This window comes from Oreochromis aureus, linkage group 5 (genome assembly GCF_013358895.1).
Source record: "Oreochromis aureus strain Israel breed Guangdong linkage group 5, ZZ_aureus, whole genome shotgun sequence".
Classification (NCBI taxonomy): domain Eukaryota; kingdom Metazoa; phylum Chordata; class Actinopteri; order Cichliformes; family Cichlidae; genus Oreochromis; species Oreochromis aureus.
In genome coordinates this window covers 14,842,527-14,854,634 of record NC_052946.1, presented here as the reverse complement: position 1 = coordinate 14,854,634, position 12,108 = coordinate 14,842,527, and the positions used below count along the sequence as shown (strand labels likewise).

Here is a 12,108-nt window from a genome sequence, read left to right as displayed (position 1 = left end):
TACTGGAGAACCTGTGATAGATTTCAAGCCAATAAAATATAACATGTCACAAGATCTGTAATGAAGAAAAAAAATATGTCTATAAAAGAGAAAAGTAGGAATTATCCATTTATTAATAGCAATGTGGTGTTGGAGTGTGTGCAGGTTTTTTAAATTATTTTTTTTTAACCAAAATTATAATAATATGACATCTAGAGATGCACTGATTTCAGTTTTCTTAAGTGATTTTTTTTCTTCGAGTTGTAAACTGCTAATATCGCTTTTTGCTGACTCGGATTTTCTTCTTTGCCTCAACGCAAAATATTATTTTCATAATAAAATGAATGATTGAACTTTGTAATTTCCCCCCACACGGCAGTAAGTAATAGGATCTTCTTGCTGAAACTGAAAATAAAATTGTCTGCTAGGTACTGATAAAGGAAAAATGGGTTGATGTGCACCCATCTTTTTTTCCTGACATATTATATCTTACCAAACAGTGGGTGTAACAGATTTATACAAAACAAAACAAATGTCAGGTGCTTACATAATTTTCCATGGTGTTTATAAATTCAACAGAACACGGGTCATTGGTCCCTTTTTTGATAATTAACCTTGAAACTGCTTTGATTCTTTGCTCATACTGAGGCTGCTGACTTGTGGCTGGCTCAGAGGTCTGGAGAGCTTTAGCCACTTTGCCGTTGTTGGCTTTGTTAAAATGTCCATGTTAAACTGGATGAAGGTAATTAAAGATTCTGTTTAGATCTCTTGTTATGCACATTTTTTGTGGTGGCCCCCTTGTGATTTACTTTGGCAAACTTACAGTACCTACAGTCACAGTGAAGAACTTCCAGGATAACGACACATTGTGTGGCTGTTAATGCACTTGCACATGAAACTGACCAGGCGATAATTGGTCATAAATGAGACTGACAGCCCGGTTACTGGTCATGACTGAGAATACTGGACACGACCCACATGTTCTGATATAAATATCTGTATGGCTGTCGGTGTATCAATCACATATCACAAGAAGAAGTGATATGATAGAATGCTGTATCAACACACCATGTGATACCGATGAACAGCAGGAAACACTGCTGCAAAAAGAGCCTGAAATGTTTCTATGTTTGCTTTATTATCTCACCTCATCAGCTCTACATTTCCCATGTATTCCTCTCCAAACAACTACTAACATGTTAATCATTTATTTAGATGTTTCTTATATTAATCACAGTCCAGTCAAACCACATTGTTAAGCAAAGAAAGAAACTTTCCTATCTATGGTAATTTAACTCAAAAGTAGGGGTTAAACCAGGCAGCAGCTCAGTGGAACTGAGAGCTGTGCAGGAGCTCAGCTCCTCCTCCTACTCTATTCCATTATTGCTAAATTGCACACAACTCTTAAAATGCACTTTCAGACACTGCAGATTTCTTTCTTCTTCATTAAACAGGTCATCCCACAGCTGCAGGATCGATGTGTGGTTTTCTAGAATATAAATTTCTGAATTACTTAAATCTCCTGATATGATCTTATTGTAGCATTATTAGAATAAATGCTTTTCTGAACAGAAAATAAGTGAGCATCCGCACTAGCTGATTCAAGTTTATGAAGGAAAATCATTTGAATCACTGCAAGATGGTTTCAAGTTATTTTCAGCAACAGTCCAAATATCACATTTGCCTCATAATTTAAGAATATAAAGATGCTGCATTAGTTCAAACCGTCATTGTAACCCAAAGAAAATCTTGGTGTTAAAGTTGTGTGTAGTTGACAACAACAACAAAAAATCTCCAGGTTACCTTTAGATGACTTTAATGGGCCCTGGTGCACAGTATCATGTATCTACTAGCCTTATTAACCTCAATTAAATTATATTAAAGTATATTAAATAATTTTCCCGTAACATATGAGAAAAACTATTAATGCTATCAGACCTCACACCCTAAACAACAAATTCCAAAATTACATATGTAATATACTGACTTTTTTTGTGTAGCTGCTGCTACTGACAAATGCCTGAGTAATCGAAGCTGTTCCTACCAAACAGTCATTACACCAAACATTTCTGATATGTTCACACTAAAACTCTCAAGTGTTAAACAGTGAAGTTTACCATCTGACCATTCGCCTTGCAGTGTAGGTGATGTAGGTTTTCATAATTACATGCTGCAACAGCGTAGATGGTATTGTTTTCCCCTTCAGAATGAGTCTGTTTGTCATCATGGCAAAATGATCACCTCAAGGTCCATCTTCGGGAAGACAAATTTTTTTTCAAAGCAATACTATCACAGCCTTGAAAGGTGCAGATACACAACTTTACAGTTGTGCGGTTGACAATGGATTCAAGGCCCAGTTTGCACTGCAAAAGAACCAAGTCAGGTTTTTCAAATCCTTATATTTTAACTTCCTGTTTTCTAGCATACTTGTTTTTGTTATTAGGTGGGAATATCTTGCAATAGACGAAGGGTTCATGAGAACTAGAATAAACTGCAAGTCAATGTGTTACTTGTTTCACTGTTATTATGCACAGAGCAGAGTGTTGTGCTTTTGGAGACGGGGGCGGTCTATCAATGCTTTTACCTTTTTTCCATACAAGGTGCATCTAATCAACCATGACATGGCTGCACGAGTTATTCAAAAACATCACCATGTTGCCTCTGCTGTTATCTTAGCAGGAAGAAGGAAAAAAACTATCCTACTGTATATAAACGATGGACACAGCTAGGGCTGGGCCATATCATACCGTTCACGGTAATACCGGTGTAATTTTGGGCAACGATAGGAAAATGAAATATCGCGATAGAATATGGGTAAAACGCGCATGCGCAGTGCCTATGTTTACATACGCACATGGCGGCGGCGAGAGAATGAGAAGAGCGAAAGTGGATCGTTAAATGAAACGGATGAACCAGAACTGGTTTGTAAAAATGCTGCAACTTCAGTGGTGTGGAACTGGTTTAGCTTTCGTCCGTCAGATACACAACAAACCACTATTTTTGGTAGAGCATGCTAGCGGGCCGTCGTTATTACTGTGTTTTTTGGAAAATACGGCACACTTAAAATCAATCCTTTGATTTTTCTGAAAATCAACAGTGTCCCTTATAATCCCGTGTGCCTAATGTATGAATTCTGGTTGTGTTTACTGACCTCGAAACGATTTTATGTGGTACATGGCGCTCGAAAATCTGTCAAATGTTTTAGTACGACTTTGCTAAGCTACGAACCCACACCGCTTGATGGATTGTCGGAGCATTACGGCTATCGTAGGCAGGCGCCTCGCGGAGTGGTATGTACTGTGCTTCAACATAATACTACCGTATTGTGTGTGTATAACCTCTTTTTAAGTTTTGTGGATATTATACATGGTTATGCTGAGGATATGTCGGCCAATTTCCACTGGAAATGCCTTTTGGTTAAACTGTCAGCAAGGAATTTGCACTGTTACATTTTTATATAACTTTAATGCACATAAAAAACAGCTGCTTGTTTAAGTGAAAATACATTGATGAGGTTTTTTGCACTAATAAAGTTGTGGAGTTGTAAAGTATTTTGTCTAGTGTCAATTATATCGTCAGTTATATCGTTATCGCAAATTTTCAAATGTATATCGTGATAAATATTTTTGGTCATATCGCCCTGCTCTAGACACAGCCAATGAAGCCATTTCAGAAGTGCCAACTGATAGAGATCTGAGAAAAATTACCAATGCTCATTTATGATACTAATGAGTGTATACTCATAATCATTTGTTTCAAATTTTACTGAACACAACCTGTTTTTCATTTTATAAATTATGGTCCTATTTAGCCTGAAAAAAGACCAAAAAAAATGTAACCAACAACAACAACAAAAAACAACATCATCCTCTTGCTTGTGATGTCTAGTTTTAAAACACAAGGCAAGAGCCACAGTGCTCAGCCTTAGGCTTCAACATTAGAGCCCACAAACCAGTGGGTGATGTCATGCTGGCTACATCCTCCTTCACAGTTTACCATCTTAAAGAAGCCATTTTTATTCTTTTTTGATCTGGTGCAGTTGGTGTTCATCCTTTTCTTTAAATTTCCAGGGCAGAAAAGAAGGAGAAATGTTAAGGGGGAAAAAACAGATTAATTTTATCTTAATTTTAAGGCTGCTTTTATCCTCCTACAATTTTACTTACAATTCACTCCTTTTTAAAGAACAGGCTAAGCAATTGTGCATAGAATAAGCACAAGACAACATAATTTCATGTTATGATTTGCATCACGACTGCCATCTTGGCAAATCAAATGAAGCAGGGCCTGAGAAAGAGGGAGTTACCATGAATTTGAAATGTATTGTATATTTGTGGCAAAAGCTCTAAATATAAAAAGAACATGAGGAGGTAAAACAAGGACAGTCAGTAAATGACACAGAAGGCTGTACATATTCTGTGTGAAATTATGTGGTACTGATGGCAATTAAGGTCACCCATCTCAGCCGTATGACTAGTACAAACAGGGATAAGTTTACATCAGCTAAAAGAAAAAGAAAACTATAGTCTGACATGCTCATCTAGACACCTCCACTGGTTTATTTAAAATACTTTGAATCTCTTATGCTGCCTGGGTTGTTTATTGAATGTGGTCTGTCTCCAAAGCAATAGTTGCAGTGTACATGCACAAATTCATAGCTTTGCCCTTTGCTAAACCACTACTTAGTCATAAGTACAAAAATATGGGTTTAACAGTGTAACATCAAACGGTTTTGTTGTAGCACAATTTCCGCTGGATTCCATAATCTTCGTTTAATCTTGGTGTTGGGAACATCACAGTATACAAATCTTTTCCCTTTCTTTATGTCTCAGTTACACCTAACTACAAGGATCATTTAGATGAGTTCCCATCTATTTCCCTGTGAATGGCTGTTTGCACTCATAAAGAGGAAATGCCATCCCACAGAAGCGAGCAGTGAGTTTCGTAGGACAAGAAGGATGCAGACGAGAAGCAGGCCAGAGAGTGAAAGGAGATGTGGGGGTATTGGAGCAATAAGAGATAAAGACATATACAGCAAGTAGAGGAGGGGTGACCTCTTTGTCAATGTGACTCTGTGTCTCACAATGGCTCACTGTACCCTGCTTGCTGTTTTGGAAATGAGAAAGAAATAAATACTATGAGGAGCGGGCACACAGCACTGTCCCAAAGACGGCGATCAACGCAAACAGCCTGTTTTTGTCATTTAAAAGGCTGTCTAAAAATATACACAGTCATAAGCCACTTCAACTACTGGCTAAATATAAATACATGTCTCATCTTTGACAGGCCCTCATCTTGAGAAGGATCAGGGGGGAAAAAGCAATTTGCTATTCGTGTTGGAATCACATTTAGAGTATGATTTATTTCTGCTGGTCCTGCTTCACTCTCATTTCAAAATCAAGGAGCTCATTTTGCTATTATCTGTTGTTGTATGCATACACACACTGATGACTAAGTTTGTCTGCTGGTCGGTTAGGGATAATATATTAACTAGGGCAGCTATTAACTGGTATATCTGACTATATGTTGCTTCATCATTAAACCTCCTAGAAATTCATAACAATATATATCCCAAGGGCCTCAAGTCTTTGCTAACAATCCAACAGCCAAAAATATTCAAAATATGAAAAACAAAAACTTTTAATCAATTCCTTAATACAGAGATAGAAACCGAGAAACAAATTGATTATAAAGCGTATAAGCAGCTTCTTTTGCACCGTTGGCACTGTTCTCTCCACAACTGAATAACCTTCACTTTAGAAATAATTGCTTGAAATGAAATGAAATTACAAAAAAAGGCAAAAGCAAAATGTACTGAAAGACTGGAGCTTGGAGGTCAGACATACAGTGGCAGTGGAGGATGAGCAAGAGAAGAGGCCCGCAGTAATTATGCGCAGTACCACAAACTGACTCTAGCATGTCATTTTAACTGGGTGGTGAAAGCTGCAAAATAAAGACATTACCCCAATTTTGGATGAGAGGCTAGGGAGGTTCCCCGTCTTTTAACCCAAAAGACCAGCTGAGGGAGAACAAGTGCTACTTAGCATGCAGTGAAGCAATGACTCATCTTTTCCTCCTTTGATTTATTCACATTATGGCTGAAATGACACGCATGTTTCTCATAATCCAGGGACTGATGCTATAACTGGTCCCAGGTTAGACCAGCACTGTCTGCAAAATGCTTAATGCTTCGCAACTGAGAAGCTCATCAATTCTTAAGATACATGGTCTAGAACTGAGAGTGGTCTGGTCTGAATTAGCATCAATGTGCCCAAAAAAATAAATAAATACATTTTAAAAAATTAATCACATCTTGCAATAAAACAGAGTATCCTTATACGCCTTAACAAATGAAAAATCGTTTAATTAAATATTAATTAATGAACACCTGGCAGGATTTTAACTCTGAGGACTTGGAGGAATATCCCACCAAAGTCTACATAATTTCTTCAGAAAATGGCAACAACCATATCACATTTATTAGTGCAAAGTGTTTGCACCACACACATCCTTGTGTCCCAAATGGCCACCTCTATAACTGCACCTTCTAACAGGTTGACATTTGATGTCAATCAATGCAAAAATTATGTCCTGAATACAGATGGTGTTAATCTGAGGAACACAGAGAGCAGACATCTTAAGAGCTAGTATATGACATGCAGTAACACAATAAACATGAAGGATTATTAATATAGTAATGCACCACTTTGTGTATCCCTGTGTGATTCTAGGTATCTGTAACTGTGTATTTCTGCTACACTTACTGGATCTACAGGGAGTGTGAGCTGCTGTGAAATATTCATACAGGGATAAGTGCCAATGTGGACCATGGCATGAGTCCAAAATCACTCATAAGATAACTTATTTCCCTCTGTTCTTCTTGCCATTGAATTTCCAGCTGCATCACAAGTATGTGATTACCAAACAGGAAAGTGGTCATTGGTTTTCATTGTCAGGTGCCCTTGTTACTTACAGAACAAAAATAAATGAGACTTCAGCTGTGAAAAAGATTTGGAACACAGCCCAGATGTTAGATTAACTTTCATCTCAGTCAATATCAAGTGATTATAAAACACACCCTCAACCCACGCCCACCATCTAACAAACCTAATTAAGTGGTGCCATTAGAGCCTGGACGCTGAAATGAACCGTGATTGAGGACAGGGCAGGATATAACAAAGCGAGTAACAGGGAGGACCCAGACAGCATTTTCAAGAAGGGATCATTTTAAGTGCACCCAGATATACAGAAGAGAGAGGGGAAAGCGGGAAATAAAAATCTCTGGCATCATGTCCCAAGAATGTCAGCAATGAACTTACAGACCACATCCCAACACATAAGAGTCAGAATCACATCCAGACCTATAACAGTACTGGAAGAAAGAGAGAGATTGCTATGGAGCGTGTGAGGGTGTAAGCTAGAGAAGGAGGACCTGCACCACAGTCCAATGTGCATGCTCCATCTACATCACATGACGCAATCCCACAAATGAATCTGAAATTGTTCTCTTCTGCCAAAAGTTTTTCTTAAAGGGAAAAAAAAACAGACAGTTAAAGAGAAACTGATGGGGGGGCAAAGAGGAGTTTTTGAGGGAGTTAGAGAGAAAAGGGAGAAAATATAGGCGATGGGTTTTACTGCATACTTCAGGCTGGGTCACTACGAGTACTTAACACATCAAACAAACTGGATCTGGAATGACCCTGGCTACAGAGGACTGGTCTACAATGGAAATACACAGCCTTGTGACTCATGCTTAGAAAGGTATATAGAGTAAAGCCAACAATACCATTTAGGGGGGGAAAAAAAACGATGAAAAAAGGAAACTGAAGGAACAAGGAAGGTGGGTCCTGAAGATAACACAATCTGGGATTAGTGAGGGGAAAATGTTCAATTTAGATATGACTGGTTTATATATATTTAGGTTAAAAACTTTTAAGTTAGAAAAAAAAAAGAATAAATAAATGCAGGAAACTGACAGTGTAGAGAAAACAATAGAAAAAAAACGGACAATGTAGACCTAACAACAACAACAAAGCAGACAAACAGAGTCTGTAATGCAGCTAAACAACCGGCTGAGCAGACTAGTCCAGTCCTGTCTCTTCACTTTGCCTCTCTCTCATTCTTCCTCCTGCAGCCTCCATGGGACTATCTCATGCTCTTTTCCTACAATCGCAGGGAGCATGTTACAGCCGCAGTAATAGCACATGACAAGGTGACCTGTGCCCCACACAGGATGGGCTAAACTGGGGTTGGAAAGGGTGGGGGGTCCCATGTCCCGTGTCCAGCCCTATGGTCTCTGTAACCCCCTCCCCACCTCACGCTCCCCCAACACCCAGGCCCCTCTGCTGGCCAGCAACGGGGGAGAGAGAGAGAGAGCAAGAGAGCGAGAGAGAGCTGCAGTGACGGCAGGCTGCCCCCCTTATGCTGGGCCCCTTGCTGGACTCTGGAGGGGAAAGAGACGAGGCAAGGAGAGGCCCACTCAAACACACACCAAAAGTCTTGTTTATGTCTATGTTGAATTTGACAGAAAAATGCGCATTCTCTAGCACACGGAGTTGCACACGCAGAAAATCCAACTGGACAGAACCGGACACACTACAGACATGTGGGTGAGGTGGATGCAAAAACACTTAGCCGACATGTCAGGTTATATAACCACCATAAAATTCTCTCTCTCATTCAGGAAATAGTCCTATTAAGAAACATAAACTTAAAGAATTCACTGTTTGTATTTCTATAAAGAAGTCAGATTTTGAAAGGTGAAGAAATGTACAATGCCATTAAAATTTTGTACTTTACCTATTTATATACTAAAATAAACGGGGGGAGGGACACACTACACGCAAACTGCCCAAGTTAAAAACAATGACGCGGTTTGCTTTCCAGGAAGAATTCATTTCAGCATGACGCGCTCCATATACATCATGTTACCTGTGTGATGCTTCTGGCCTAGAAACCATCAACCACAAGATGTAAAAGAGGACCGAAAGACATTAGTGGGAACTTAACACTTCATTAGTCCTACAGGCAACAGAACATAAGTGTCAAAAAGCGTGCATGCGCAGAGGTACATATAAGTGGGTCTTTACAGCCAAGCACAGCAGCTTCTCTCTTTCTATAGGGTCACATGTAAGAGGAAGCAACCAATTACCGTAGTCATGAAACAGAGGAGGGGGCTGGGGTATTTCAGTGTGTAGGAGACCTAATGGGTTGTGCTATCACCACAGCATACCCCTCCATAAACAACCTGCTACCTGTTACTGTAAATAATGACACAAACTAGGCCCTTTTCGTAGCTTCCCATGAACCGTCTGTGCTCAGTCCTACAACAAAAATGATTTACGTCATGGAGCCTAGTTTGTCTTGATTTAGGTTGAGCTCAGGCCCTGACCTAAATAATACCGGTTCTTGAGTAAATTTCCAAGTCGTTTGAAATCAGAACATCATTAATCATATGTCAGTTAAGACACTGGAAAAAGACAGACCATTTATTTCACAATGCAAGTTGTGTACGCTGATACATTAACAGGTTGCTTTATTAGAGACTCAATAGAAATCCAGTCTAATCCCAAAACACTAATTTGACAACCTTCTGAGTTTCTGTTGACATCAAAAGGCTGAGTTTCTATTTTAGGTTTACTATTGAAGTCATACATATTGTGGAAATAAAATCCACTCCGATTTCTATAATTATTTTATTAGTCCTTTATTTATCCAGGTTAAAATTTCACTGAGATTAAAAACTCATTTCCAAGAGAGACCTGGTATCATAATAAACATAATAAAGTAGAATCATCACCTTCTAGACAAAATGTACAAAAACTGAAACTTTGTAAATGTCTAAGAGCTGGTGTATTGGCCTGGAATAGAATTTACAGCTATATGTAATTAAGTGAACAAGTGTGTATCTCCCATTTTTTCATCAAAAATGGATAGCTGTGAGCCCACTGGGAAAATAAGCAGTATATATATACCCCTTGCTATTAGTTTTACCTAGACCCATAAGTTAGTTAAATGAAGAACAGAGGCAGGGAACCTGTGAGCAGCAGGTTGTTAAAATTTCAGACTTGAAAGAGACAGGAGGCTTGTGTTAATTAATGGTGTCATTATTCTCAAATGGCTCCATTCCCCATTACTATTAATGTGCGTGGTTAAGGTGTAGTAGTATAAATAATTCCAGCCAAGCAGCAAGCAGTATGTGTTGTGTTGTGTTACAGTGAAAGGGATTCTGCTCCCATGCTCACATAACTGTAGTAGCACAGGAAAACTATAGCTGTAAGCTACGTGACAGGAAAGCTGAATTGTACACCAAGTACATCAAGTCACTGCAGCTTCTCAGTATCTTATCATGTCCTTATAGAGCCAATAAAATGTCAGCTGATATCAGTTTGTTATTAAAGGTGAATAAGCAAGCGGCAATTTAATATTAATTTTTCACTTTGCAAAAGTTTTTATGGGGACATATAACAATAAATTTTAAGTAACCCTGATATTCACTTTTGCACACACCTTAGTTTTGGGACTGTGACTGATTTAGGCAACTTTTTAAAATTTTAATATACGACTTTCCAAAGTTTTAAAACTACTGACACTTTCACTGGAAATTAATTTAACTTGTCATGGGGTAATTAATTTCTAATCACTCGGGTCCATGTTTTAAAAAAACATCTAGACACTATGGGAAAATTTGTGTATGAACAAAGTTGCATAATTTCTTAGTGTACCAATATACTATTGCACATTGCAAAGTATGATTTAAAAAACAAAAGAGAAAGAAAAGTCTCACCTGACGTTTTAGCATGTCCTTGCACAATAGGTAAGACGTGAAACCCTTCTTCAAGTTATCCCAAGTTCTTAATCCTGTTTAACAGAAAAGCAAAAAAATTGCAAGACGCAAGTCACTGAGTGGGCCTTTTCCAACGGTACCTGACCTGCAGTTACTCTTGTTTATGTAACGCTGAACTATTTTCAACAGCAACGTACATACTCCGGGGTAATCATATAGCGTTGAGTGCGGGAACAAACACCGTGATAGAGCCACAGAGTGAAACTGCGCTAAATCAGTTTCTTCTAAAGTCTCGAGCGACTGAAATCACAACAACTTAACTCTCGACCTTAACATTCCTCCTGTGTGTGCGAGTTTCATACCTCAGCTCAACTTTTCCCCATCAAGACCGAGTTGTTTTTAATCCTCTTTAGTCGTCGTTCGTCGTAGTCGTCGTCTTCATGCTCTTGCAAAGTATGTCCCCTCCATGTTGACGAGAGGCAGGTTAGCTTAGAAAGGGAAGACGAGCGCGCGACACCAAACTCAGAAACGTGTGGAGACTTCGGGGAGAAAACGTTAAACTCGTACGCCCTTCCAGACGTTGGCTCACACAGCAGCCGCGGTAGTAGCTAACGTTAGCGTGGCTAGCTTGGCTGCTTTAACCCTAAAACGCGGCACCAAGTTCAGCCAGCCCATTAACCGTTCTGCAGCCGAGCGCAACGAACGAGCCGCGGGGGAAACGGTTAACACGCAACTGGGTGTCACTCAACAGGCAAATGCACGTGCCAAAATGATAATAACGCAATAACAGCGACGATACTCCGACGAGATTTAGGCTATCCCTCCTTCTTCAGGACCCAAATAGATGGCCATTACTTTTTTTTTTCTTTTTTTGTTATGCACCGCCCCCTCCCTAGGACCTCTACGGGGAAGAGGGATTTCCCCCCCAGCCCCTACGGCAACCAATCACGGTTGGGCTTGATGTGTCTCCTGCGTTGTGGTTGGCCACGCGTCTCTGAAGCTCTAATCTGTTCGGTCGGCTCCGGTGCCAATAACTCGGAGTTCCGTCCCCCTCAAACAGGGGTGTGTCGTGACGTCAAAGGTAACGAAGAGGTAAACAACTTTGACCGCGTGAGGTTTAAAGCGACACCGTTTGTCTGTGATCTCTGATTCAACGGAGACCCGGTGTGGGGATTACCGTGCTAACATTAGACACAGTATGTCGTCCCAATAGGTGGAAACTGCCTCTCCCGGGCCGTGTTTTTTTTCACCTACACAGGAATGTCTTTGTTTGCAGCTACGTGCAATATGAGCAGTATTGATTAAAAACGTAAATATTGCCACTACACCCTCGCAAACAATAACAC

General features: G+C 39.6%; 1 protein-coding gene across 2 annotated transcripts in view; it reads right to left on the bottom strand.

Annotated features, from left to right (window-relative positions):
• LOC116326505 (vitamin D3 receptor B) overlaps window positions 1-12,108 on the bottom strand; it is a 32,215-nt gene extending 20,107 nt beyond the window's left edge. Inside the window, exons 1-2 of one of the 2 annotated variants that reach the window (XM_039612123.1) lie at window positions 11,125-12,108; window positions 10,763-10,836 (exon numbers count right to left, since the gene is read on the bottom strand). The gene's annotated coding sequence lies outside the window, so the exon portion shown is untranslated. The remainder of the gene's footprint in view (window positions 1-10,762; window positions 10,837-11,124) is intronic. The other variant, XM_031747836.2, reaches the window with a different exon arrangement.